This window comes from Pristiophorus japonicus, chromosome 17 (genome assembly GCF_044704955.1).
Source record: "Pristiophorus japonicus isolate sPriJap1 chromosome 17, sPriJap1.hap1, whole genome shotgun sequence".
NCBI lineage: Eukaryota > Metazoa > Chordata > Chondrichthyes > Pristiophoridae > Pristiophorus > Pristiophorus japonicus.
The window spans coordinates 23,619,872-23,646,080 of record NC_091993.1 but is presented as its reverse complement, the minus strand read 5'-3'; the positions used below and the strand labels follow the sequence as shown (position 1 = coordinate 23,646,080).

Genomic DNA, 26,209 nt, shown 5'->3' with positions numbered 1-26,209 from the left:
TGCTGTGTTCAGGCTTGCTGGTGTCCACACTTGCTCTGGTCACACTTGCTGGTGTTCAGGCTTGCTGGTGTTCACACTTGCTCTGGTCACACTTGCTGTGTTCACACTTGCTCTGGTCACACCTGCTGTGTTCACACTTGCTCGTGGTCACACTTGCTGGTGTTCACACTTGCTGGTGGTCACACTTGCTCTGTTCACACTTGCTCTGGTCATACTTGCTGTGTTCACACTTGCTGGTGGTCACACTTTCTGTGTTCACACTTGCTGGTGGTCACACTTGCTGGTGGTCACACTTGCTGTGTTCACACTTGCTGGTGGTCACACTTGCTCTGGTCACACTTGCTGGGGTTCACACTTGCTGGGGTTCACACTTGCTTTCCTCTTGTCACACTTTTGCCATCGCATTTTGTTGATTGGCTCAAAGTAATACAGCAGCAAATCAGAACGATCGAATCAAAAGCTCGGCTGTGCAATCCCTGCTCTTACTATCAAATAATCTGCCAATAATCACAGCCTTTGCTCAGGCATAAAGAGACAGATGGGTGGGGTACTGGAGGGGTGCCAGCTCCTGTGAAATTATAGAGCTTGAATTAGCACCTTCAGGATAAAACAAACAAGTTACAGGAAAAGAAAACAAAAGATACCTCTTCAAAGAGGCAATAAATGTCTAAACTAATTTCGAAACGGTAAAAACTAATTTTAAAAATGTGCTTTTCATCATTGCTCTTTGTCAAAATAAGCCTTAAATAAATGGTCTTTAATATAACAAAGTAATCATTTCAGCAAGGTAAAGCTGCCTCAGAGCTCTGGAAACTGCGCATAACTTTGAGACCATGATGGAGCTAGAGGAAAAACTAAGAACATACTAATTTAACATCCCTGACCGTGTTATATACAATTCAGTTCCAAGGATTGTGAGGGATTATGAGTCATTCTATGCATGTGAATGTTCTACATGGGTAGATTGACTCACGGAGTTCCTCATCATCCTGTGACCATATGTGGCTTCTGTCAGAAAGCATAACGCTCCGCTCAAAACCATGAGTATCGTGCGGAAACTAGGGGTGTTGGCATGTGGATGAAATGTAAGCATGTGGCATGATGCCTGACTGTTTTATTTTTAGTAACAGTTCCACAACAGGGAATTGGAAATTCGATAAGCACGGTGACCAAGAGCTCCGACATGACAAGCGAGTCCCAGGAGGGCAGAGGAAACGCTTCAAGGACACCCTCAAAGCCTCCCTGAAGAAGTGCATCATCCCCACCGACACCTGGGAATCCCTGGCCCAAGAGCGCTCAATGTGGAGGAGAAGCATCTGAGAAGGCGCCGAACACCTCGAGTGTATTCGCCGGGAGCACGCGGAAGCCAAGCGCAAACAGCGGAAGGAGCGCACGACAACCCAAGCCCCCCACCCACCCGTCCCTCCAACCACCGTCTGCCCCACCTGTGACAGAGACTGTAGGTCCCGTATTGGACGCATCAGTCCCTTTGAGAACTCATATTAGTGCAGAAGCAAGTCATCCTCGACTCCGAGGGACTGGCCAAGAGAAGAGAAGAGACGTCTTCAGAAGGAAAATAATTTAGCCCGACCGTTCTGCCACTGAAAACAGTTTCACATTATTTACCCGTCAAGATTTTGAATGCCTCTATCAAATCTCCCCTTAAACTTCTCTGCTACAAGGAGAACAACTCCAGCTTCTCTAGTCTTTCCACGTAACTGAAGTCCTGCAACCCTGGTACCATTCTAGTCAATCTCCTCTGTACCCTCTCTAAGGCCTTGACATCCTTCCTAAAGTGGGGTGCCCAGAATTGGACACCTTCTGAATTGATCTGACAATTTCTCAATGCGCACATGCGGCTGGAAGTCCTAGGGCCCATTTGAGTTCCAGACCAGGTACGATGATTGATGTGAGCAGACAGTCCCGTGTGTACAAAGGCCTTTCTTTGTTTTATGAATTCTGTCACACCTGTGGGGAACAGATCAATTACTCACAAGCTGGTTTCTTTTCACAGGCGTCAAAAACTTCAAAAGAACATAACTTATAACAAAGGGATTGTCTAAAGCCAAATACAGAGCTGCTAATGGCAGCATCAACTCAGTATGTCCCATCCATCACTGCCGGTTCTGTGGATCGGACCTTGACAACTAATCCCATTGTCTAACTTTTAATATGTGGCATCACCTGGGGTTTAAACCATTGCCAGGCGAGTTTATAAATCCAATCTATGCTGCAGCATTGTAAGATTTTGAAATTTAGAAGTTAATTCCTGTTTACACTGTACATTAATGATTTAGACGAGGGGATTAAATGTAGTATCTCCAAATTTGCGGATGACACTAAGTTGGGTGGCAGTGTGAGCTGCAAGGAGGATTCTATGAGGCTGCAGAGCGACTTGGATAGGTTAGGTGAGTGGGCAAATGCATGGCAGATGAAGTATAATGTGGATAAATGTGAGGTTATCCACTTTGGTGGTAAAAACAGAGAGACAGACTATTATCTGAATGGTGACAGATTAGGAAAAGGAGAGGTGCAACGAGACCTGGGTGTCATGGTACATCAGTCATTGAAGGTTGGCATGCAGGTACAGCAGGCGGTTAAGAAAGCAAATGGCATGTTGGCCTTCATAGCGAGGGGATTTGAGTACAAGGGCAGGGAGGTGTTGCTACAATTGTACAGGGCCTTGGTGAGGCCACACCTGGAGTATTGTGTACAGTTTTGGTCTCCTAACCTGAGGAAGGACATTCTTGCTATTGAGGGAGTGTAGCGAAGGTTCACCAGACTGATTCCCGGGATGGCGGGACTGACCTATCAAGAAAGACTGGATCAACTGGGCTTGTATTCACTGGAGTTCAGAAGAATGAGAGGGGACCTCATAGAAATGTTTAAAATTGTGACGGGGTTAGACAGGTTAGATGCAGGAAGAATGTTCCCAATGTTGGGGAAGTCCAGAACCAGGGGACACAGTCTAAGGATAAGGGGGAAGCCATTTAGGACTGAGATGAGGAGGAATTTCTTCACCCAGAGAGTGGTGAACCTGTGGACTTCTCTACCACAGAAAGTTGTTGAGGCCAATTCACTAAATATATTCAAAAAGGAGTTAGATAAAGTCCTTACTACTAGGGGAATCAAGGGGTATGGTGAGAAAGCAGGAATGGGGTACTGAAGTTGCATGTTCAGCCATGAACTCATTGAATGGCGGTGCAGGCTAGAAGGGCCGAATGGCCTACTCCTGCACCTATTTTCTATGTTTCTATGTTTCTATGTTTCTAAAATAAGGTACCAGAATATTAACTGATAGATTGGGGGGTTAAAATAGGGAAAGGTTCATTCATTCAGTAAGAGGCCAAATTATTCCTCTTCTTTATGTTTTCTTCTCCTCCAATTTTATCCTATACTTTCATTAAGGAGCTACTCTATATTGAGATGCATTTGCACAGACACCGTCTGTTCTCCAGTAGCCGTCTATTTCCACCTCCGTAACATGGCCCGTCTCCGCCCCTGCCTCAGCTCATCTGCTGCTGAAACCCACATCCATGCCTTTGTTACCTCTAGACTTGACTACTCCAATGCACTCCGGGCTGGCCTCCCACATTCTACCCTACGTAAACTTGAGGTCATCCAAAACTCGGCAGCCCATGTCCTAACTCGCACCAAGTCCCGTTCACCCATCACCCCTGTGCTCGCCGACCAACATAGGTTCCCAGTTAAGCAACACCATGATTTCAAAATTCTCATCCTTGCTTTCAAATCCCTCCATGGCCTCCCCCCTTCCTATTTCTGTAATCTTCTTCAGCCTCACAACCCCCCAGGATATCTGCACTCCTCAAATTCTGCCCTTTGAGCATCCCTGGTTATAACTGCTCAACCATCGGTAGCCATGCCTTCTGTTGCCTGGCCCCCAAGCTCTGGAACTCCCTCCCTAAACCTCTTTCCTCCTTCCAGACGCTCCTTAAAACCTACCTCTTTGATCAAGCTTTTGGTCACCTGTTGTAATTTCTCCTTATGTGGCTCGGTGTCAGATTTATTTTTTTTGTCTTACTACACTCCTGTGAAGCAGCTGGGGATGTTTTACTATGTGAAAGGCGCTATATAAATACAAGTTGTTGTTGTCTCGCCCAAGTGCCCATTGTTTACGTGTGAGGCTATACAATGAACATCATCAGGATAGCCAACCGTGGGTGTATCACCGCTGAGCCCAATCCGGGCCTTACCCAATATCCACACCGGTGTGATTTCCAGGGGACATTCAGTGGATGCCTTTCAAGAGCAGGACCTGGTTGACCTCCTTACTCCAGCGTCTCTGAAGTTAGTTCTTTATTGAGTGATGGTCCCTTTTCACCAACATACTCTTGCTCTGCTTGTGTGATGGGACACCCAGTTTGTTCTTTCTGCCCTCAGTTGAGATGGTGGAGTACATTGGACAAGAAGCAGCTTGCATTCCTGATTTCTCCGCTATCACATCACCAAGTTATTTATCTTGGCTTATCGATGTGAAAAAGCACCAGGCAGGGATTAAATGTTTGCCCACAGGAAATGGAGAGGAGAATATAGGTGAAATGAGCAAGACTTGGGCAACCTTCATACACCTTCTAGCAACCAAACAGGCCAATAATTAGGTGGAGCTTGGCTAAAGTTTATTATTGATCAAGAAATTCAGGTAAAAGTCAAATCTGACTCATTCATTTTGGTTTAAAAATGGCACCTATTTTGGTGTATCACACTCTTAAAAATAAACATGTGTTTCAATGGGTCTGTGATGGGACTCTTTTTTTTGATCATAAGACCCATTCCTAACATTTTTCCAATGTTGACAGGTCTGAGGCCCTAAAGTATTTTCCTTCAATTTTGAAATTGAGGTAAAAGGGAGTGCGAATATTGGCAAGAGTGGAATAAAAAAACGACCTGAATCAAAAACTAATAGCTAGATGATGCCAAGCTTAGATTTTAAAAGCTGCTAGGAAGTGTAAAAGTTTAAGGGAGATCAGGAGTTCCACCATTTTGAGGTTCTATTTAAGAATGAGTTAGAACATGCAATGAGCCTCAATTTCAACACAGTGAAGAAGGAGAGGAAAATACAATGGTGTCTTTGGAACATGAAGTTAAGAGGACCAATATCTATCATTGTATCGATAAAATAAAGAAGGCGAGAATGGTTATGGACAGAGAGAAGTGAAAGAAGGATTATCGAGCAGTATCTTGTTCAGACGTTGCAAGAGAGGCAGTACCCTAAATATAGCCGTGGACCTAATTTGGGCTTTATAGAAATTGAACATAAGAACATAAGAAATAGGAGCAGGAGTCGGCCATTTGGTCCCTCGAGCCTGCTCCGTCATTCAATAAGATCATGGCTGATCTGATCATGGACTCAGCTCCACTTCCCCGCCCGCTCTCCATAACCCTTTACTCCCTTTGTTGGGAAGAGAAAAGGAGTGTGACTGGGATGGGAAAGGGAAAGAGAGGGGTTAATACCCTCAATTGAGAAAGACATTGGGCTTGTATCATAGTTACTCAAGCATAGTAGTCAATATTATGAAACAAAGCTGACACCAACCCCCCTGGACTTTGGTCAACCCTACTGGGAAGAGGTTAAGAAGGAAAGGAACTAAATCTGTCCAATTCAAGCAGATTTCCCATTATGTTTCTTTTGGGCTCTATACTCTCTGGTCTAGAAATTGGCCTCCTTAGCGCCTCCCATTATTACCTCCAGGGGGCGATAACGGCCGCTAACCACTTACCGACCGGGCGCGGCGAGATGGTACGGCTCCCGCTACCTTCAGCGGGAGGTTTGCGGTGGCGGTCGGACGTTGCGCCTCGATCTCCTTCGCCTGGAGATCGTGATGCCATTGCCGTGCGCATTGCCCCGGTAGTGCCCAGGGCTCGAACTTCGGTTCCGTCCCTCGCAGGACGAAAACACCAGCGGCTGCAGGAGGCGTTGATCGGGTGGTCGGGCGATTTGGGGGGGGGGGGGGCGGGGGGAAGTTAAAGGCGAGGTGGCCGAGGTAAGGAAAAACAAATTCCAAAATGGTGTTTCTAATTTTTTTTAGGTTCCTCCACGGCCACGATCGTGGGGCTGATCGGGCCGGTTTACGGCTGCAGTGCATGGGGCTGATCAGGCCAGATCGCGGCTGCCATGGGGGACCAGGTAGGTGCTTCTCTTGCAGAACCTGCAGCGATGGGCCTTCCCTTTAAGAGCATAAGAAATAGGAGCAGGAGTAGGCCATACGGCCCCTCGAGCCTGCTCCGCCACTTAATACGGTCATGGCTGATCCGATCATGGACTCAGGTCCACTTGCCCGCCCGCTCCCCATAACCCCTTATCCCCTTATCAGTTAAGAAACTGTCTATTTCTGTCTTAAATTTATTCAATGACCCAGCTTCCACAGCGAATTCCACAGATTTACAACCCTCTGAGAGAAGAAATTTCTCCCCTTCTCAGTTTTAAATGGGTGGCCCCTTATTCTAAGATTATGCTCCCCAGTTCTAGTCTCCCCTATCAGTGGAAACATTCTCTCTGCATCCACCTCGTCAAGCCCACTCATAATCTTATACGTTTCGATAAGATCACCTCTCATTCTTCTGAACTCCAAGGGAGGAACAGGGCCTCAGAACATGGCAGTGCTGCACGGCCCATTGTGCATCGCTGCACCACTCCCGACCCTGCGTCCTGTATCGCTCCAGGTTCCACTTCCTTCCTGGAGAGCAAACCCTGAATTTTGTAAAAGTTGAAAATCATTAGCACCTTTCTCTTTCAAATTGGGCCTGAAACAAAAGCAGTTCTTTGGGAAACGATACTCGATGCAGTCAGCGAGGAAATTCATCACAAGACCAACGTTATTTGCTGGAACTGAGAACAGCAGGAACTTTACCAAACATTGCATCAACATTTACAAGAAAAGAAATCTCACAGGCAAACACAATCAGGCTCAAAATCTGACATGTAATCATGTTTAAATTGGGCTGGTGGCATAGAAAGCTATCCCTCAGTGGAGTCTGGGTAAATATATTCCCCATCCAAACATAATTCTGATTTAAGGATAGACTCCCAAAGTACTAGTTCCCATTCACACCCATTATACAGAAGTTCTAATTCAAGTATGAGTTTTTTTAGAAAACGAGTTACACAATGATTCAGGCACGGCGCCTTGCCAATTGTGCTGAAGTCATACTGCAGTCATGCTGCTAGACGCAGACCCTCCTTTAGAGGGCTCAGAGCCCTGCCTCAAGTGACTGTTTCTCCTCATAGGGACTTGACCACAAAAAGTCTAGGCTGACACTCCCAGTGCAGTGCTGAGGGAGTGCTACACTGTCGGAGGTGCCGTCTTTCGGATGGGACGTTAAACAGAGGCCCCGTCTGCTCCCTCAGGTGGACGTAAACGATCCCACAGCACTATTTCGAAGAAGAGCAGCGGAGTTATCCCCGGTGTCCCAACCAATATTTGTCCCTCAATTAACATCACTAAAACAGATTATCTGGTCATTATTACATTGCTGTTTGTGGGAGCTTGCTGTGTGCAAATTGGCTGCCGCATTTCCCACATTACAACAGTGACCACACTTCAAAAGTACTTCATTGGCTGTAAAGTGCTTTGAGACATCCAGTGGTCATAAAAGGCGCTATATAAATGCAAGTCGTTATTTCTTTCATATCAGCCGTGGCAAACGTAAGTGGTTACCACTGCTGGATGCTGCAGGCCACTATTTTGCTCAGACCATGGGCAAGCTCAGCTCTCTGGCTGCCGACTTCTCACCCTTGCCATACAGGCCAACCTTTCACCCTGCCCATCGAGGCCGACCTCTCAACCTGGCCTTACCGGCTGACCTCTCACGCTGGCCATAGAGGCCGACCTCTCACCCTGGCCACAGAGAATGACCTTTCACCCTGCCCATTGAGGCCGATCTCTCACCTTGCCCATCGTGGCCGACCTTTCACCCTGCCCATCGAGGCTGACCTCTCACCCTGCCTATCGAGGCCGACCTTTCACCCTGCCCATACAGGCCGACCTCTCACCCTGGCCATAGAGGCCGACCTTTCACCTGCCCATCGAGGCCTACCTCACACCCTGGCCATACAGGCCAACCTCTCACCCTTCCTGCGCGTGGACGCGTGGACGCTTGGCCTTTGAATTCCAAAGAGCAATGCCATATGAGATTAACTATCTACAATATAAAGAAACAATAAAATTCAGGCTCTCTTTACAGGGCACCCCTGCACACATCACCCCAGCTGTCGATTTACTTTGTACTTTGAACGTTTAGAAGCAGTGTCTGTTTTGTTAATTCCCTCCCCTGCCCCGGGAACTGTTTTCTAACCTTAAGTACCTTTTTATAAAATTAGGATCTGTGTAATTTCCCCACTTGCCCCAAACACAAGTTGCATTGACTTGGGACCAATTCGAAGAAGATTATAATGGCAGAGGAAGAGCAACATATCGACAGCACAAAGCGGTATCATAGTATAGCCAGAAATAAGAGGGAAGTAAAGAGAGAGAATCATATTGAGAAGGGAGAATTTATAGATCGTAGGGGAAGATTTTCTCAGCTTGCTATTTGTAGTGTATTCCTTATCAACATGGTTCTAGTTTCATTACAGATAGTATACTCAGGAAATCTCCCCTGCCCATAACTCTCGACATCTTCCTCCCTCCTCTCCTTCAGGCAATGACTCCCACTGGCTGAGCTATGGGTCGATGGGTGCTGGGAGGCATCTGCTGACTCACCTATTAGCCTACCTTCAGAGAATCTTAAAGAAAGAAAGACTTGCATTTATATAGCACCTTTCACGACAACCAGCCATCTCAAAGTGCTTTTACAGCCAATGAAGTACTTTTGGAGTGTAGTCACTGTTGTAATGTGGGAAACGTGACAGCCAACTTGCGCACAGCAAGCTCCCACAAGCAGCAATGTGATGATGACCAGATAATCTGTTTTTGTTAAGTTGATTGAGGGATAAATATTGGCCAGGCCACCGGGGATAACTCCCCTGTTCTTCTTCGAAATAGTGCCATGGGATCTTTTATGTCTACTTGAGAGGGCAGACTTGGTTTAACGTCTCATCCGAAAGACAGCACCTCCAAAAGCATAGCTCTCCGTCAGCACTGCATTGGAGCGTAAACCTAGATTTATGTGCTCAAGTTCCTTGGAGTGGAACTTGAACCCACAACCTTCTGACTTAGAGGCGAGTGTGCTAACCACTGAGCCACGGCTGACATTATACTGTGCAATCTTACAGCACGGAAGGAGGCTATCGGGTCCGTCGTGTCTGTGCCGGCTCTTTGAATGAGCTGTCCAATTAGTGCCACTCTCCCTGCTCTTTTCCCGTAGTCCTGCAATTTTCTCCGTGTTGTTATTTATCCAATTCCCCTCTCGATTGAATCTGCTTCCACCACCCTTTCAGGTAGTGCATTCCGGATCATAATATCTCGTTGCATGAAAAAAGTTCTCATCTTGTCACCTCAGGTTCTTTTACCAATTACCTTAAATCTGTGTCCTCTGGTTAACGACCCTTCAGCCAATGGAAACAATGTCTCCTGATTTATTCTGTCCAAACCCCTCATGATTTTGAACGCCTCGATCAAATCTTCATATCTAAACCTAGGTCATGTGACCCCCACAGGGCAGAGTACCTGATTTGATCTCGCTCTATGCTCACACACGAAAACTCTCCAGGAGTTAATGGCCAGCGATTAGGAGCAGGTACTGATTCCTTTTTTCTCCTTAGGCCAGGAGCACAAAGGTCAGCTGGGGCACCCCTCCGACCAACCCAACACAGCCGAGAGCACAAAGATTCAGAGTGGACAAGAATATAAGTTGCAGAAACCTAAAGATAAATTTTACCCATGAAAGGGTTAATGTCAGAAGTCCTCGAATGTTGTAAGCCTCAGGCTCCTCTAAGCACCTGCTGAAGATATCTCTGGCATCAGCCATTTATCAGGCTTAAAATATATGAAGCAAGCAACAGCTGCATTAGTCAGACCGTCAGGTAAATATATTTTTTGTTTATGATACATCTCTCAGAGCAGCAAATGTAATTTTTATACCAGCGCTGTAAACCCCTAATGAAAGATCCTCCTGTAAATCAAAAGTGTTGCTCATTGCAATTGCTGTCCTTATTCACTAATAAGCCATTGCTTCTGCTTGTACTTTTCAAACCACCGCTGCCCACCCATCCCCAGTAAAGACCAAGGGCTAAAAATTGTTTATAACCCGGTAACACTGCCTGGTCACTAACTTTAGCGATGTTTTTTTTTTATATCCAATTTCTTTCCAGATCAACTCTAACGCCAAAGATCACTTTGCGCCAATATATTTGATCTTAGCCAAAAGGCCGAGAGGCGAAGTTGCACCGTTCCTGGAAACACTGCAATACCAGGTCGGTGCATGGAGTGGAGAGGGCAAGCCCCTGTTCCAGCTCCCTGTCCAAAAAACAATTTAATATCAGGTCCCCATAGGGGATATTAAACTGATAAGAACAGATACTACACTTGATCTTAGCCAAAAGGCCGAGAAGTGATTTTTTTTTTTTTAAATTCGTAGCCAATCGTTCCAATTCTTTGTCAAATCACAAACGCCAGAGGTCACCTTGCACACGCCAAGGATCACTCTGCGCCAATGCTCTTAGCCAAAAGGCCTAGAGCCACTGCACCGTTCCTGGAAGTACTGCAATACCAGGTTCGTGCCATGGAGGTGGATGGGTCAAGCCACCCCACCCACCGAGAAGTGATGTTTACCGCCTCCAACTGGGATATTGATTTTTAGCACCCCAAGAGGCAGCGTTAAGGGAAGCTAAGGGAAGCGTTACACACTCTGCTTAGGGCGGTAAGGTTCAATCGCAGGGCGCTCGTGCGGGAGCGTTAATAAGGTTGTGGCGTTAGGAATCTGGCATCCTGGCGCCTAAAGGGGAGGTCAGCTGGACCACCTGACGCGTATAAATAAATGGAAGGGAGGTCGTTTGAACACTGTTACAAATCAAACAGACTTAAATAAATGTAAATAAAGTGAATTAAAATGAAAAGAATCTCACCTTATAACCACCGTTCATAAATCCGTTTCATTATCGCTCCGGGAGGTTGGGGAACGCCCGCTTTCTCTGTCTGCGATTAGCGCCCAGCCCCAAGGCAGGCGCACCCATTGACGTTCGCGACCGCAGGGCAATGGGGGCGTTGCACGCCCATTTACATCAACAAGTGGGTGGCGCCAGAGTGTGCAGCGCTAACGCTTAGCGCCGGTGGTAAACCTCCATTTGAAGTCCCCAGGAGGCGCTGACAGTGTGGCGCTCTGGTGGTAAGTGCTTAGCGGTTTGTTAGCGTCCCTCTCGGGTGCTCATAGGTGGTGCTGTTCCGCCAAATTTTTTTGCCAAGTTCTTCCCAGCTCGTTACGTGTCTACCTCACCTCCATCATTGCTGAAACTCTATCACCACAACAGTTTTTGAGACATTCTCTTTATTCCACCATTGGTGGCCATGCTTTCAGCTGCCTTAGCCCTAAGCTCTGGAACTCCCTCCCTAAACCTCTCCGTCTGTCTCTCTACCCCTCTTTCCTCCTTTAAGATTCTCCTTTTGACCATGTGTCCTAATATCTCATTACGTGGCTCGGTGTCAAATTTTGGGGACATTTTACTATGTTAAAAGCGCTATATAAATCCAAGGTGTTGTTGTTGTCATTGGTTGACTTCCCCATTGATCTTCCTGCCACCCTTCACAATCCACAGCTAATCCGGGAACCTGGGTCCTCTCTGGCTCGTGCATCCTTGCTGAGCTCTTCAAAATCTTCATCCTCAAGACCTTCCTTTATCTCCTACACTGTAGCTCAGCAACTTGTTCCCGCCAATATCCTTTGCTCCTTTCACACCACGAAGGTGCAAAACTTTCTCGGGGGGGGAAAAGCCTTTTTTAATTCCATGTTTTCTTGCATAGCATGCTCCATTGTTGGGAAAGGTTTAATCGCGTGGCCACTCAAAAGCAAGAAACTGTCCAGAGCAGTCGAGATTGAATGATTGGGACTGAGCATTTGAGCCTGAGTGTTCTAGCAATAGAAATAAAGGCTCAAGGGGCTGAATGGTCTATTCCTGATCCTATTAAATATTTCATGGCTCTTTCCGAGAGCTGGCACAGGCACAATGGGCCGAATGGTCGCCTTCTGCGTTGTATCATTCGAGAATCATAGACGGAGAAATTCGGTTGGTTACGCACCTCGCGAGGGGTGCTACAGGGGCGCTAAAGGGTTTGCCACCACGAGCAACGCTCGGCTAATTCATTGTGCCGGTACCGGCAGCGCGGAGGAGAATCGGCCGATGGGTCGCGCCAGTGTGCAACGCCTCCGGTATCGACGCGGAGGCAAAATTTGGTTTGTGCTGCACCCGTAGCGCCCCCTGGTGACCCCGCCAGAGAAAGCTGGCTTGCAGAGCTGTCCCGGGGCGCTAAGGGAAGGAATGACTGTTTGAGGTAAGTGTGATTGATGGGTTTTTTTTGCGATTTAACTTTATTTGGGGTGAGTGATGTATAGGGAATGTTTTTTGTGTTTTTTGTTCCAATATTGTTTTTGCCAGGAGGCCTCTCTAAGGGCGCTACGAAGCCGGCTCTTTAGCAACAGGATATCAGGATATTCAGTAGCGCACCCGGCCTATCGCCCTAAGGTCAGTGTGGGACGTTGCCGTCAGCGCTCCACTTCATTCTCAGGGCTCAAAAATTGAATTTCGTTGTTCTCGTTGATAACATTTTTCTGCCGCTATTAAATTTAGCGGCTGCCCGACATAAGCGCCTTAGGAACCTGCCAAATAAAATTCTGGCCCATAGAATCACAGCATGGAAGGAGGCCATTCGGCCCGTCGAGCCCGTGCCGGCTCACTGCAAGAGCACTTCAGCTGGTCCCACTCCCCCGCCCTTTCCCCGTAGCCCTGCAAATGTTTTTCCTTCAGGTACTTATCCAACTGCCCTTTGAAAGCCGCGATTGAGTCTGCCTCCACCACCCCTTCATGCAGTGCACTGCAGATCCTAACCACTCGCTGCGTAAGCAAGATTTTTATCATGTTGCCTTTGGTTCTTCTGCCAATCACCTTAAATCTGTGTCTATGATTCTACGATTGGTTACCAGACTCCCACCGACCTTGCATTCTGTCAATTTTGGGAAAATATTGAAGTTTAGAATGGTGTCTGTAGGAAAGATTGAGCGTTAGACATGAGGTTTCTTTCCCTCTTTTGCACATCTTCTCTTCATTAGCGGACAGTTCAGTATGTACTCGTCAGCCTTAGTCATCTCAGTGGCAGCCCTGGCAGTGAGGGCTAGCCGGCTATTTTACCAGTCAAATCCTGTCCTAGCCCGACATCCACAAATCAACACTTCCAACACCAATTACTGGATAGCAATCAGGAACGGGAACACCAGCTTATTTTCCCTTCCTTGAACGGGAAAACTAAGGCCAACTGGTAGTATTTACCAGGACCCATCGCATAGACCAGATTGAACCTGGAGCCTTCCTGGTCGGTATGGGTTAGATCATCATCATCATCATCATCATCATAGGCAGTCCCTCAGAATCGAGGAAGACTTGCTTCCGCACTAAAAATGAGTCCTTAGGTGGCTGAACAGTTCAAAATATGAGAGCCACAGTCCCTGTCACAGGTGGGACAGATAGTCGTTGAGGGTAAGGGAGGTTGGGACAGGTTTGCCGCACGCTCTTTCCGCTGCCTGCGCTTGATTTCTGCATGCTTTCGGCGATGAGACTCGAGGTGCTCAGTGCCCTCCCGGATGCACGTCCTCCACTTAGTTCTTTGGCCAGGGACTCCCAGGTGTCGGTGGGGATGTTGCACTTTATCAGGGAGGTTTTGAGGATGTCCTTGAAACGTTTCCTCTGCCCACCTTTGGCTCGATGACCATGAAGGAGTTCCGAGTAGAGCGCTTGCTTTGGGAGTCTCGTGTCGAGCATGCGAACAATGTAGCCTGCCCAGCGGAGCTGATCAAATGTGGTTAGTGCTTCGATGCTGGGGATGTTGGCCTGGTCGAGGACTCTGATCGGGCCCCCTCCAGCGGCGATCGGGCCCCCTCCAGCGGCAATCGGGCTCCCTCCAGATTATAACACCACTGAAAACAAATGAACTGTTTATATCAACATTGTTCGAAGGAGCTTACTGTGCCAAAATGGCTGCCACTTTTGCTTACATAACAAAAATGAATGCATTTCAAAGCAACTCTGGTGAGACACTGGAAAGTAGTTCCTGTGAGGCACTTTGAGGTGATTCTGAGAAACATAATAAAATGTGTGGGAATAATGTGAAAAAAGGGGTTTTAATCAGCTGCAAACTAAAGGTTGTAGCTTTTAACCAAATCCAAAGTCTAGATGAACTTGACCATCTTGCATCCAACAGGCCAATCTCTAATCTATTTTTATTTGTCAAAAACAGGCCCCCAGAAACCAACAGTGCCCAGATCAGTAAACTTGTCCGGAAAGAGTTACGGCTACTTTCAGTGAAGCGTGCTGCTTCCCGCAATAATTTCAACTGGAGCTGCCACTTTAAAGGGAACTGTTATGTATTTAACCCCTTGTAACCTGTATTATACTACCACCAGAGGGCCTACCTGTTGGAGTCCCAAGGGATCCCAGTATCCCTTGGGAGCACTGTATATAAACAGGCCACCCACGAGGTACCTGCACTCTGGAGTCTTATTAAAGGAGCTAAGGTCACACTTGATCATGGTACACAGTACTCAGTTTCATCCTTTATTATGGGCACAGCAATTGGCGATGAGGTAACGAACAACCGCGCGAAAATGCAAAGAACAGTTGGTATCCTGGAGAAGTTCTCAGAAGGGGATGATTGGGAGGCCTTCGTGGAGAGACTCGACCAATACTTCATGGCCAACGAGCTGGAAGGGGACGAGAACGCTACAAAACGAAGGGCGATCCTCCTCACCGTCTGTGGGACAACAACCTATGGCCTCATGAAGAACCTCCTAGCTCTGGCAAAACCAACAGAGAAATCCTACGAAGAATTGTGTACGCTGATCTGGGAGCACCTAAATCCTAAGGAAAGTGTTTTGATGGCAAGATATCGGTTCTACACGTGTCAACGATTGGAGGGCCAGGAGGTGGTGAGCTATGTCGCCGAACTAAGTCGCCTCGCAGGACATTGTGAGTTTGAGGGATTCCTAGAACAAATGCTCAGAGAATTTTTGGACTGCGTATTGGCCATGAGACAATCCTTTGCAAACTGTTGACTGTAAAAACTCCGAACCTAAGTAAAGCCATAACGATAGCCCAGGCATTTATGTCCACAAGCGACAATACCAAACAGATTTTGCAGAGTAAAGAAGTTTCGGCCAGTACTGTGCATAAAGTAACGTCAGTTTCGAGCAGAAATATACATGGCAGAACATTCACGCCGGCTATTGCTGCCCGACCTCAGATGACCCAGAGTCCTCCATCAATCATTAATGCGAGGCAGTTAACACCTTGTCAGCGTTGTGGAGGTGATCATCGGCCCCGTCAGTGCCACTTTAAGCACTATGCGTGTAACGGTTGCAGAACAATGGGACACCTCCAGGGAAGTGCAGGTGAGCTGCAAACCCTGCAAACCACCATGTTGCAGGGGAAGATCGATCCACTGTGGATCAGGCTGAATTGGAGACTCATACCAAGGAGGCAGATGTGTACGGGGTACACACATTCACTACGAAATGTTCACCAATAATGTTGAAAGTTGAACTGAATGGTATTCCAGTATCTATGGAACTGGACACAGGTGCAAGTCAGTCCATAATGAGTAAAAAGGCCTTCGACAGGCTGTGGGGCAAAAAGGCACACAGGCCCAAGCTCAGCCCCATTCACACCAAACTAAGGACTTACACCAAGGGACTAATCCCTGTAATTGGCAGTGCAGAAGTCAAAGTCTCCTAAGATGGAGCAGTACACGAACTCCCGCTGTGGATTGTGCCAGGAGATGGCCCCACGTTGTTTGGTAGAAGCTGGCTGGGAAAAATCCGCTGGAACTGGGACAACATCCAAGCGCTTTCGTCTGTCGATGATGCCTCATGTGCCCAGGTTCTGAGCAAGTTCCCATCGTTGTTTGAGCCAGGCATTGAAAGCTTCTCAGGAGCGAAAGTGCAGATCCATTTGGTTCCCGGTACGTGACCCATCCACCACAAGGCTCGGGCAGTACCGTACATGATATGTGAGAAAGTGGAAATTGAGCTGGACAGGCTGCAGCGAGAAGGCATCATCATGCCGGTGGCATTCAACGAGTGGGCCAGTCCTATTGTCCCGGAACTTAAAGAGGACGGCACGGTTAGAATTTGTGGGGACGATAAAGTAACGATGAACCGTTTTTTGCTACAGGACCAGTACCCACTACCCAATGCAGACATAGAAATATAGAAACATAGAAAATAGGTGCAGGAGCAGGCCATTCAGCCCTTCTAGCCTGCACCGCCATTCAATGAGTTCATGGCTGAACATTCAACTTCAGTACCCCCTTCCTGCTTTCTCGCCATAACCCTTGATCCCCCGAGTAGTAAGGACTTCATCTAACTCCCTTTTGAATATATTTAGTGAATTGGCCTCAACTACTTTCTGTGGTAGAGAATTCCACAGGTTCACCACTCTCTGGGTGAAGAAGTTTCTCCTCATCTCGGTCCTAAATGGCTTACCCCTTATCCTCAGACTGTGACCCCTGGTTCTGGACTTCCCCAACATTGGGAACATTCTTCCTGCATCTAACCTGTCTAAACCCGTCAGAATTTTAAACGTTTCCATGAGGTCCCCTCTCATTCTTCTGAACTCCAGTAAATACAAGCCCAGTTGATCCAGTCTTTCTTGATAGGTCAGTCCCACCATCCCGGGAATCAGTCTGGTGAATCTTCGCTGCACTCCCTCAATAGCAAGAATGTCCTTCCTCAAGTTAGGAGACCAAAACTGTACACAATACTCCAGGTGTGGCCTCACCAAGGCCCTGTACAACTGTAGCAACACCTCCCTGCCCCTGTACTCAAATCCCCTCGCTATGAAGGCCAACATGCCATTTGCTTTCTTAACCGCCTGCTGCACCTGCATGCCAACCTTCAATGACTGATGTACCATGACATCCAGGTCTCGTTGCACCTTCCCTTTTCCTAATCTGTCACCATTCAGATAATAGTCTGTCTCTCTGTTTTTACCACCAAAGTGGATAACCTCACATTTATCCACATTATACTTCATCTGCCATGCATTTGCCCACTCACCTAACCTATCCAAGTCACTCTGCAGCCTAATAGCATCCTCCTCGCAGCTCACACTGCCACCCAACTTAGTGTCATCCGCAAATTTGGAGATACTGCATTTAATCCCCTCGTCTAAATCATTAATGTACAGTGTAAACAACTGGGGCCCCAGCACAGAACCTTGCGGCACCCCACTAGTCACTGCCTGCCATTCTGAAAAGTACCCGTTTACTCCTACTCTTTGCTTCCTGTCTGACAACCAGTTCTCAATCCACGTCAGCACACTACCCCCAATCCCATGTGCTTTAACTTTGCACATCAATCTCTTGTGTGGGACCTTGTCGAAAGCCTTCTGAAAGTCCAAATATACCACATCAACTGGTTCTCCTTTGTCCACTTTACTGGAACTATTTGCGCGTTGGCTGGAGGGAAGACGTTCACCAAGCTGGACCTGACCTTGGCCTACATGATGCAGGAGCTGGAGGAGTTTTCGAAAGGCTTCACTTGCATCAACGCTCTCAAAGGTCCGTTCATCTATAACAGATGCCCGTTCGGGATTCGGTCGGCTGCGGCAATCTTCCAAGGGAACATGGAGAGCCTGCTAAAGTCGGTTCCTCTCACCATGGTTTTCCAGGACGACATACTGGTTACAGGTCGGGACACCATTGAGCACTTGAAGAATCTGGAAGAGGTTCTTAGTCGGTTGGAACGCATGGGACTCAGGTTGAAACGCTCGAAGTGTGTTTTCCTGGTGCAGGAGGTTGAGTTCTTGGGAAGAAGAATCGTGCCAGACAGCATCAGACCTACCGACGCCAAGACGGAGGCCATCAAGAATGCGCCGAGACCACAGAACGTGACGGAGCTGTGGTAGTTCCTGGGACTCCTTAACTATTTTGGTAATTTCCTACCTGGATTAAGCATCCTTCAAGAACCCCTACATGCGCTACTGCGCAATGGAGATGACTGGGTATGGGGAAAATCACAAGAGGCTGCCTTTAAGAAAGCCAGAAATCTGTTGTGTTCAAACAAACTGCTTCTCCTGTATAACCCTTGTAAAATATTAGTGCTAGCTTGTGATGCATTGTCATTTGGGGTCGGGTTTGTGTTACAACAGGCTAACGAATCGGGAATTTTGCAACCGGTCGCTTATGCATCCAGGAGTTTGTCCAAGGCCGAAAAGGCCTACAGCATGATTGAAAAAGAGACTCTGGCGTGCGTTTACAGGGCAAAAAAAATGCACCAGTACTTATTTGTCCTCAAGTTTGAGCTTGAAACTGACCACAAGCCGTTCATATCGCTGTTCTCTGAGAGCAAAGGGATTAACACCAGTGCCTCTGCCTGCATCCAAAGATGGGCGCTCACTCTGTCGGCACACAACTATGTAATCCGCTACAGACCGGGCACAGAGAACTGCGCAGATGCTCTCAGTCGGCTGCCATTGGCCACCACCAGGGTGGAAATGGCACAGCCTTCGGACTTGCTCATGGTCATGGAGGCATTTGAGAATGAAAAGTCCCCCGTTATGGCCTGCCAGATCAGGACCTGGGCCAGCCAGGATCCTTTATAGCTCTTGGTAAAAAAAACTGTCTCCTCCATGGGAGCTGGTCCAGTGTCCCAGCAGAGATGCAGGAGGTGATTAAGCCGTTCCACAGGCGCAAAGGTGAAATGTCCCTGCAGGCGAACTGTCTTTTGTGGGGCAATCGCGTGGTCTTGCCCAAGAAAGGCAGAGATACATTCATTTGTGAACTGCACAGCACCCACCCAGGCATTGTAATGATGAAAGCCATAGCCAGATCCCATGTGTGCCAGGTATCAACTCAGATTTAGAGTCATGCCAGTGCAACACTTGCTCTCAGCTGAGCAATGCACCCAGAGAGGCATCGCTAAGCTTGTGGTCGTGGCCCTTCAAACCGTGGTCGAGGATCCACGTAGACTATGCAGGCCCATTCCTAGGCAAAATGTTTTTGGTTGTCGTGGACGCTTACTCAAAATGGATTGAATGTGCAATAATGCCTGTAAGCACGTCCACGGCCACAATTGAAAACCTATGAGCCATGTTTGCCACGCATGGCTTGCCTGATGTCCTAGTCAGCGACAATGGGCCGTGCTTCACCAGTGCTGAATTCAAGGAATTCATGGCCCGCAATGGAATCAAACATGTCATATCTGCCCCATTCAAGCCCGCATCCAACGGCCAGGCAGAACTGGCAGTTCAGACCATCAAGCAAAGCTTGAAACATGTATCGGAAGGCTCCCTGCAGATCCAGCTATCCCGAGTAGTGCTCAGCTACCGCACCAGACTCCACTCACTCACCAGCGTTTCCCCAGCTGAGCTTCTCATGAAAAAGGCGCTAAAAACAAGGTTCTCTCTTGTCCACCCTGATCTCCATGATCACTTGGAGGGCAAGCGGCATCAACAAAGTGTGTACCATGACTGCGCAAATTTGTCACACGATATTGAGATCAATGATCCTGTGTTTGTGCTCAATTATGGACATGGTCCCAAATGGCTCGCTGGCACGGTCACAGCCAAAGAGGGGAGTAGGGTGTTTCAGGTCAAATTGGCCAATGGACAAAAGCACAGAAAACATTTGGACCAAATCAAATTGCGGTTCACCAACAGCTACGAACAACCCAAAGAAGACACCATCAACTTTGACCCTCCAACACCTCATCATGGTTGACCACGAAGCCGAACTCATCATCCCCAGCAGCCCGGCAAGGCTGGCTGCCCAACAGCCCAGTGAAGAACTGACCAACTCACCCACACCCGCATTTGTACCGAGACGATCGACAAGGGAGCAAAAAGCCCCAGATCGTCTCACCTTGTAAATAAGTGTACTGTTGACTTCACGGATGAGTGATGTTATGTATTTAACCCCTTGTAACCTGTATTACACTACCACCAGAGGGCCTACCTGTTGGAGTCCCAAGGGATCCCAGCATCCCTTGGGAGCACAGTATATAAGCAGGCCACCCACGAGGTACCTGCACTCTGGAGTCTTATTAAAGGAGCTAAGGTCACACTTGCTCATTGTAGACAGTACTCAGTTTTATCCTTTATTATGAGCATAGCAGAAGCCATTACAGCCCCATCCGATGAATAGGCTTGACTTATTCTGACTTCATTTCCTCAGGAATCATGCGATACCCGCAAGACCATCTCAAGCTTAGGATTTATCTTGCATTGCATGCTGCGGTACAGAGGGGCCTGGGGTTCCTTGTACATGAAACACAAAAAGTTGGCATGCAGGTACAGCAAGTAATTAGGAAAGCAAATGGAATGTTGGCCTTTATTGCAAGGGGTTTGAGTATAACAGTAGGGAAGTCCTGGTACAACTGTACAGGGTATTGGTGAGGCCACATCTGGAGTACTGCGTACAGTTTTTGTATTTAAGGAAGGATATACTTGCATTGGAGGCAGTTCAGAGAATGTTCACGAGGTTGATTCCTGAGATGAAGGGGTTGTCATATGAAGAAAGGTTGAGCAGGTTGGGCCTATACTCATTGGAGTTTAGAAGAATGAGAGGTGATCTTATTGAAATGTATAAGATTCAGAGGGGGCTTGACAGGGTAGATGCAGAGAGGATGTTTCCTCTCACGGAGGAATCTAGAACTAGGGGGCATAGTTTCAGAATAAGAGGTTGCCCATTTAAAATGGAGATGAGGAGGAATTTTTTCTCTCAGAAGTTTGTGAATCCTTGGAATTCTCTGCCCCAGAGAGCTGTGGAGGCTGGGTTATTGAATTTTTTAAGGTGAAGAAAGACAGATTTTTGAATGATAAGGGAGTCAAGGGTTATGGGGAGCGGGCTGGGAAGTGGAGTTGAGGCCATGATCAGATCAGCCATGATCTTATTGAATGGCGGAGCAGGCTCGAGGGGCCAAATGGCCTACTCCTGCTCCCATTTCTTATGTTCTTATTGATCCAATTTGTTTCAGTTACACTTAACATTCTGCCCACACCAAAGCCAATGTTGCCTCTTGCTGCTTGTTTGAAAGAAGAAAGGGCAGGGAGATTTGGTGGTGCACTGGGACCTCAGGTTAAATCTATCGAGCATTGGGTTTCACTCAACTGAAGCCCAGGTTTATTTGGATCCAAATCCAGACTGGAGGATGCAATCCAAAGAAGCTGAGGCAAACAGGTAAGTAATGTGTTTAAAAAGGCCTTTGTTTAAATGAGAGGGTTGCAGAATTGATAGAGTAGGTTAGAAAAGATAAAAATCAAAGTTGAAATAATATTACAAAAAAAACCCTCCTTATTTGGCCTCCTAGTGTTCTTGTCTTGCAAGTGACCGAGCCCTTTAAAGACGCTTCATAAATTTAGCAGGAAATTACAGGAATAATATACTTTTGACAAGGCTAAATGCAGAAATGAGACATCAAGGCTCTGTGCACAACAGGAGTGTCATTTTATGAGTGTAATGTATGAGACGGCTTACAAATCTGTTCAAGTACATCAGATCCTCTCTCAAAAGCTATTTTTTAAGGCTGGTCTAAAGGGCGTGATGATGAAAAGTGTGGTGTAGAGAGCTTGAGCTTTGTAAGCTTTTTTCAGTTAAAAATGCACAATCTATCAAAGGGAGTTGCAGTGAGAGGTTAGGCTAAGGTATGTTTACCGTCAGAGAATAAAACAGAAGGCTCACAGATATCTCATGGAACAAGTTTCGCTGATCTCAATCCGCCTGTGCAGCTTGAGATAGGAATAACAAGTGACATCTTTCTCAGACTGTGCGAATGTGACATACTTGAACTGCTGGAAATGTTGGAAATACTCAGCGGGTCAGGCAGCATCTGTGGAGAGTGGTGAACCTGTGGAATTCTCTACCACAGAAAGTTGTTGAGGCCAATTCACTAAATATATTCAAAAAGGAGTTAGATGAAGTCCTTACTACTAGGGGGATCAAGGGGTATGGCGAGAAAGCAGGAATGGGGTACTGAAGTTGCATGTTCAGCCATGAACTCATTGAATGGCGGTGCAGGCTCGAAGGGCCGAATGGCCTACTCCTGCACTTATTTTCTATGTTTCTATGGAGAGAGAAACAGAGTTAACGTTTCGGGTCAGAGTTCCGAAGGGTCACAGACCGGAAACGTTAACTCTGTTTCTCTCTCCACAGATGCTGCCTGGCCCACTGAGATTTCCAGCAGATTCTGTTTTTATTTCAGATTCCAGTATCCACAATGTTTTGCTTTTGTGCTTGAATTGCTGGAATTGTTTTTGCTTTTAGAATTTGTCTGGGGTACAATTCTGACAAAGTTCTACACCCACATCTCATAACTGCAGAATAATTGGCAATCAGAGGCACCACAAAGGCATGGGGGTGATACCTTCGTCCTGTGGATGGAGATAGATGCAGATCTGAAAAAATGTGGAGTGCCTTACCTCCCTCAGTCCTCCTTTCTTCCTAGGATCAACATGCTTTCAAAATACAAACCATGGCTCAGTGGGTAGCACACTCACCTCTGAGTCAAAAGGTTGTGGGTTCAAGCCTCGCTCCAGGAGACTTGAGCATAAAATCTCAGCTGACACTCCAGTGCAGTACTGAGGGAGTGCTGTGCTGTCGGTGGTGCCGTCTATCAGATCTGACGTTAAACCGCAGGCCCCATCTGCTCTCTCAGGTGGGTGTAAAAGATCCCATGGCATTATTTCAAAGAAGAGCAGGGGAATTCTCCCTGGTGTCCTAGCCAATATTTTTCCCTCAATCAACATCACTAAAAGCAGATTATCTAGTTATTATCGCGTTGTTGTTTGTGGGAGCTTGCTGTGCGCAAATTGGCAGCAACAATATCCAAAAGCCCTGAAAGGTGCTATATAAATGCAAAAGTCTTTCTGTCTCTTTGTAACACATTATCAGTCACGTCTCCAAGGATGTCCCAAAGCATTTCACAAAAAATAAATCACGTTGATATAAGCTGGAATTCTTTACCCCAGAGAGCTGTGGAGGCTGAATATATTTAACGTGGAGATAGACAGATTTTTGAATGATAAGAACATAAGAACCTAAGAAACCCCTTAATCCCTTATCGGTTAAGAAACTGTCTATCTCTGTCTTAAATTTATTCAATGTCCTGGCTTCCACAGCTCACTGAGGCAGCAAATTCCACAGATTTGCAACCCTCTGAGAGGGAGTCAAGGGTTACGGGGAGCGGGCAGGGAAGTGCAGTTGAGGCCAAGATCAGATCAGCCATGATCTTATTGAATGGCGGAGCAGGCTCGAGGGGCCAAATGGCCTCCTCCTGCTCCTATTTCTTATGTTCTTTTGACCACTAGTGCTTGACTTAGTTTGTCTACTCTTTTATGAGTTTCCGACTTGATGAGCGTAGGTTTTGCCAGCGGGAGTTTGTTGGGCAGCTGACAGGTGCAGCTGTGTCTGAGAACAGACAGCTGACAATTCCCAGATGAAGAGAAGAGGAAAATCATTGTGCTGTCCTACACTAGGGAACTTGGCCTTTCACCCAGATAAAATAATGAGCCTGACCACATATTGGACTATCCAACTGAATAGCAATTGGCACTAATAACTGGGCATAGAAGTGTCAGAGTAGTACATACTTTAACAACGGCAGTTTCTTTTCAAGCAAAACTTGCCTTTAGCAGTAAAGTCCCTAATATTGAGCACTCAGCAAACACAATGGGAAAAATGCACCCTTTCCACGCACCCTGATCCCTCCCAGTGTCAACTGTGGCTCAGTGAGTAGCACTCTTGCATCTGAGTGAGAAGGTCATGGGTTCCAGTCCCACTCCAGGAACTTGAACGCACAAAATAAATCTAGGCTGACTCTCCAGTGCAGTGCTGAGGGAGTGTTGCACTGTTGGAGGTGCCGTCTTCTGGATGAGTCATTAAACAGAGGCCCTCTCAGGTGGATGTAAAAGATCCCATGGCTCCATTTTGGTGTCCTGGCCAATATTTATCCCTCAATCAACATCACGAAAGATTTGTTATATATGTATACTTGTATTTACTCTGTACAGCCACCAGAGGCTCATCCCCTGGAGTCCCAAGGGATCCCATAATCCCTTGGGAGCACAGGCAATTAAGGAGACTTCACAGGTTGGAGAGGCACTCTGGAGACCTGCAATAAAAGACTAAGGTCACACTACACTTTGAGCTCACAGTGTTCAGTCTGACTCTTTCTCCATACACAACAACTGGCGATGAGATACAGATAGCGAACCAAAAGATGCAGAGAACAGTGGGCATCCTGGAGAAATTCTCTGAGGGAGATGATTGGGAAACTTTTGTGGAACGACTCGACCAATACTTTGTGGCCAACGAGCTAGATGGGGAAGAGAGCGCTGCCAAATGAAGGGCGATCCTCCTCACCGTCTGTGGGGCACAGCGTATGGCCTCATGAAGAATCTGCTCACTCCAGCGAAACCTACGGAGAAATCGTACGACGATTTGTGCACAGTGGTCCGAGAGCATTTGAACCTGAAGGAAAGCGTTCTGATGGTGAGGTACCGGTTCTACACCTAAAAAGGTCTGAAGGCCAGGAAGTGGCGAGTTATGTCGCCGAGCTAAGTCCCCTTGCAGGACATTGCGAATTTGAAGGACATTTGGAGGACATGCTCAGAGACTTTTTCATACTTGGCATTGGCCACGAAACCATACTTTGCAAACTTTTGACTGTAGAAACCCTAACCTTGAGTAAGGCCATAGCGATAATCCAGGCAGTGGCACCACCAGTGACAATACTAAGCAAATTTCTCAGCACACAAGTGTTGCTACAAAATACTGTGAACAAAGTGATGTTGTTTTCGAATCGTAACGTACAGGGCAGGTCAAACATACCTGCAGCTACACGTCCGCAGATGTCTCAGAGTCCACCATCAAGGGTGATGAATGCAAGGCCATTAACATCTTGTTGGTGCTGTGGAGTGATCATCGTTTCCATTCATGCCAATTCAAAGAGTACGTTTGCAAGGGCTGTGGAACAATGGGACACCTCCAACGAGTGTGCAGGCGAGCTGCAAAGCCTGTTAAACCTGCAAACCACCATGTTACAGAGGAGGACAGATTCACAGAGGATCACGATGAACCAGAGCCTCAGATCGAAGAGGCAGAGGTACATGGGGAGCACATATTCACCACGAATTGTCCCCCGATAATGCTGAATGTTGAACTAAATGGACTCCTGGTATCAATGGAACTAGACACGGGTGCGAGCCAGTCCATCATGGGCAAAAAGACTTTCGAAAGGTTGTGGTGCAAGAAGGCCTCAACACCAGCCTTAACTCCAGTTCGCACAAAACTAAGAACTTACACGAAAGAACTGATTCCTGTAATCGGCAGTGCTACCATAAAGGTCTCCTACGATGGAGCGGTGCACAAGCTACCACTCTGTGTGGTACCAGACGATGGTCCCATGCTGCTTGGCAGGAGTTGGCTGGGAAAGATACGCTGGAACTGGGACGATGTCCGAGCGTTATCGCCCGCTGATGAAACTTTGTGTGCCCAGGTCTTAAACAAATTTCCTGCGCTGTTCGAACCAGGCATCAGGAAATTCCAAGGAGCAAAAGTGCAGATCCACCTAATTCCAGGGGCGCGACCCATCCATCACAAGGCGAGAGCAATACCATACATGATGAGAGAAAGGGTAGAGATTGAACTAGACCGGCTGCAAAGAGAGGGCATCATTTCCCTGATCGAGTTCAATAAGTGGGCCAGTCCTATCGTCCCAGTCCTCAAGAGAGACGCACTATCAGAATCTATGACGATTACAAAGTAACTATCAATCATTTCTCCCTGCAGGACCAATAACCACTACCAAAAGCCGACGACCTCTTTGCAACACTGGCAGGAGGAAAGATGTTCACGAAGCTGGATCTGACTTCTCCTATATGACACAGGAACTGGAGGAATCATCGAAGGCCCTCACCAGCATCAACACGCACAAAGGTCTTTTTGTTTATAACAGATGCCCGTTTGGAATCCGATCGGCGGCGGCGATATTCCAGAGAAACATGGAAAGCTTACTGAAGTCGGTCCCGCACATCGTGGTCTTCCAGGACGACATC

General features: G+C 47.2%; 1 pseudogene; it reads right to left on the bottom strand.

Annotated features, from left to right (window-relative positions):
* Positions 1-10,335: 10,335 nt before the first annotated feature.
* Positions 10,336-10,514, bottom strand: LOC139228425 (U2 spliceosomal RNA; annotated as a pseudogene).
* Between the last annotated feature and the right edge of the window lie 15,695 nt (positions 10,515-26,209).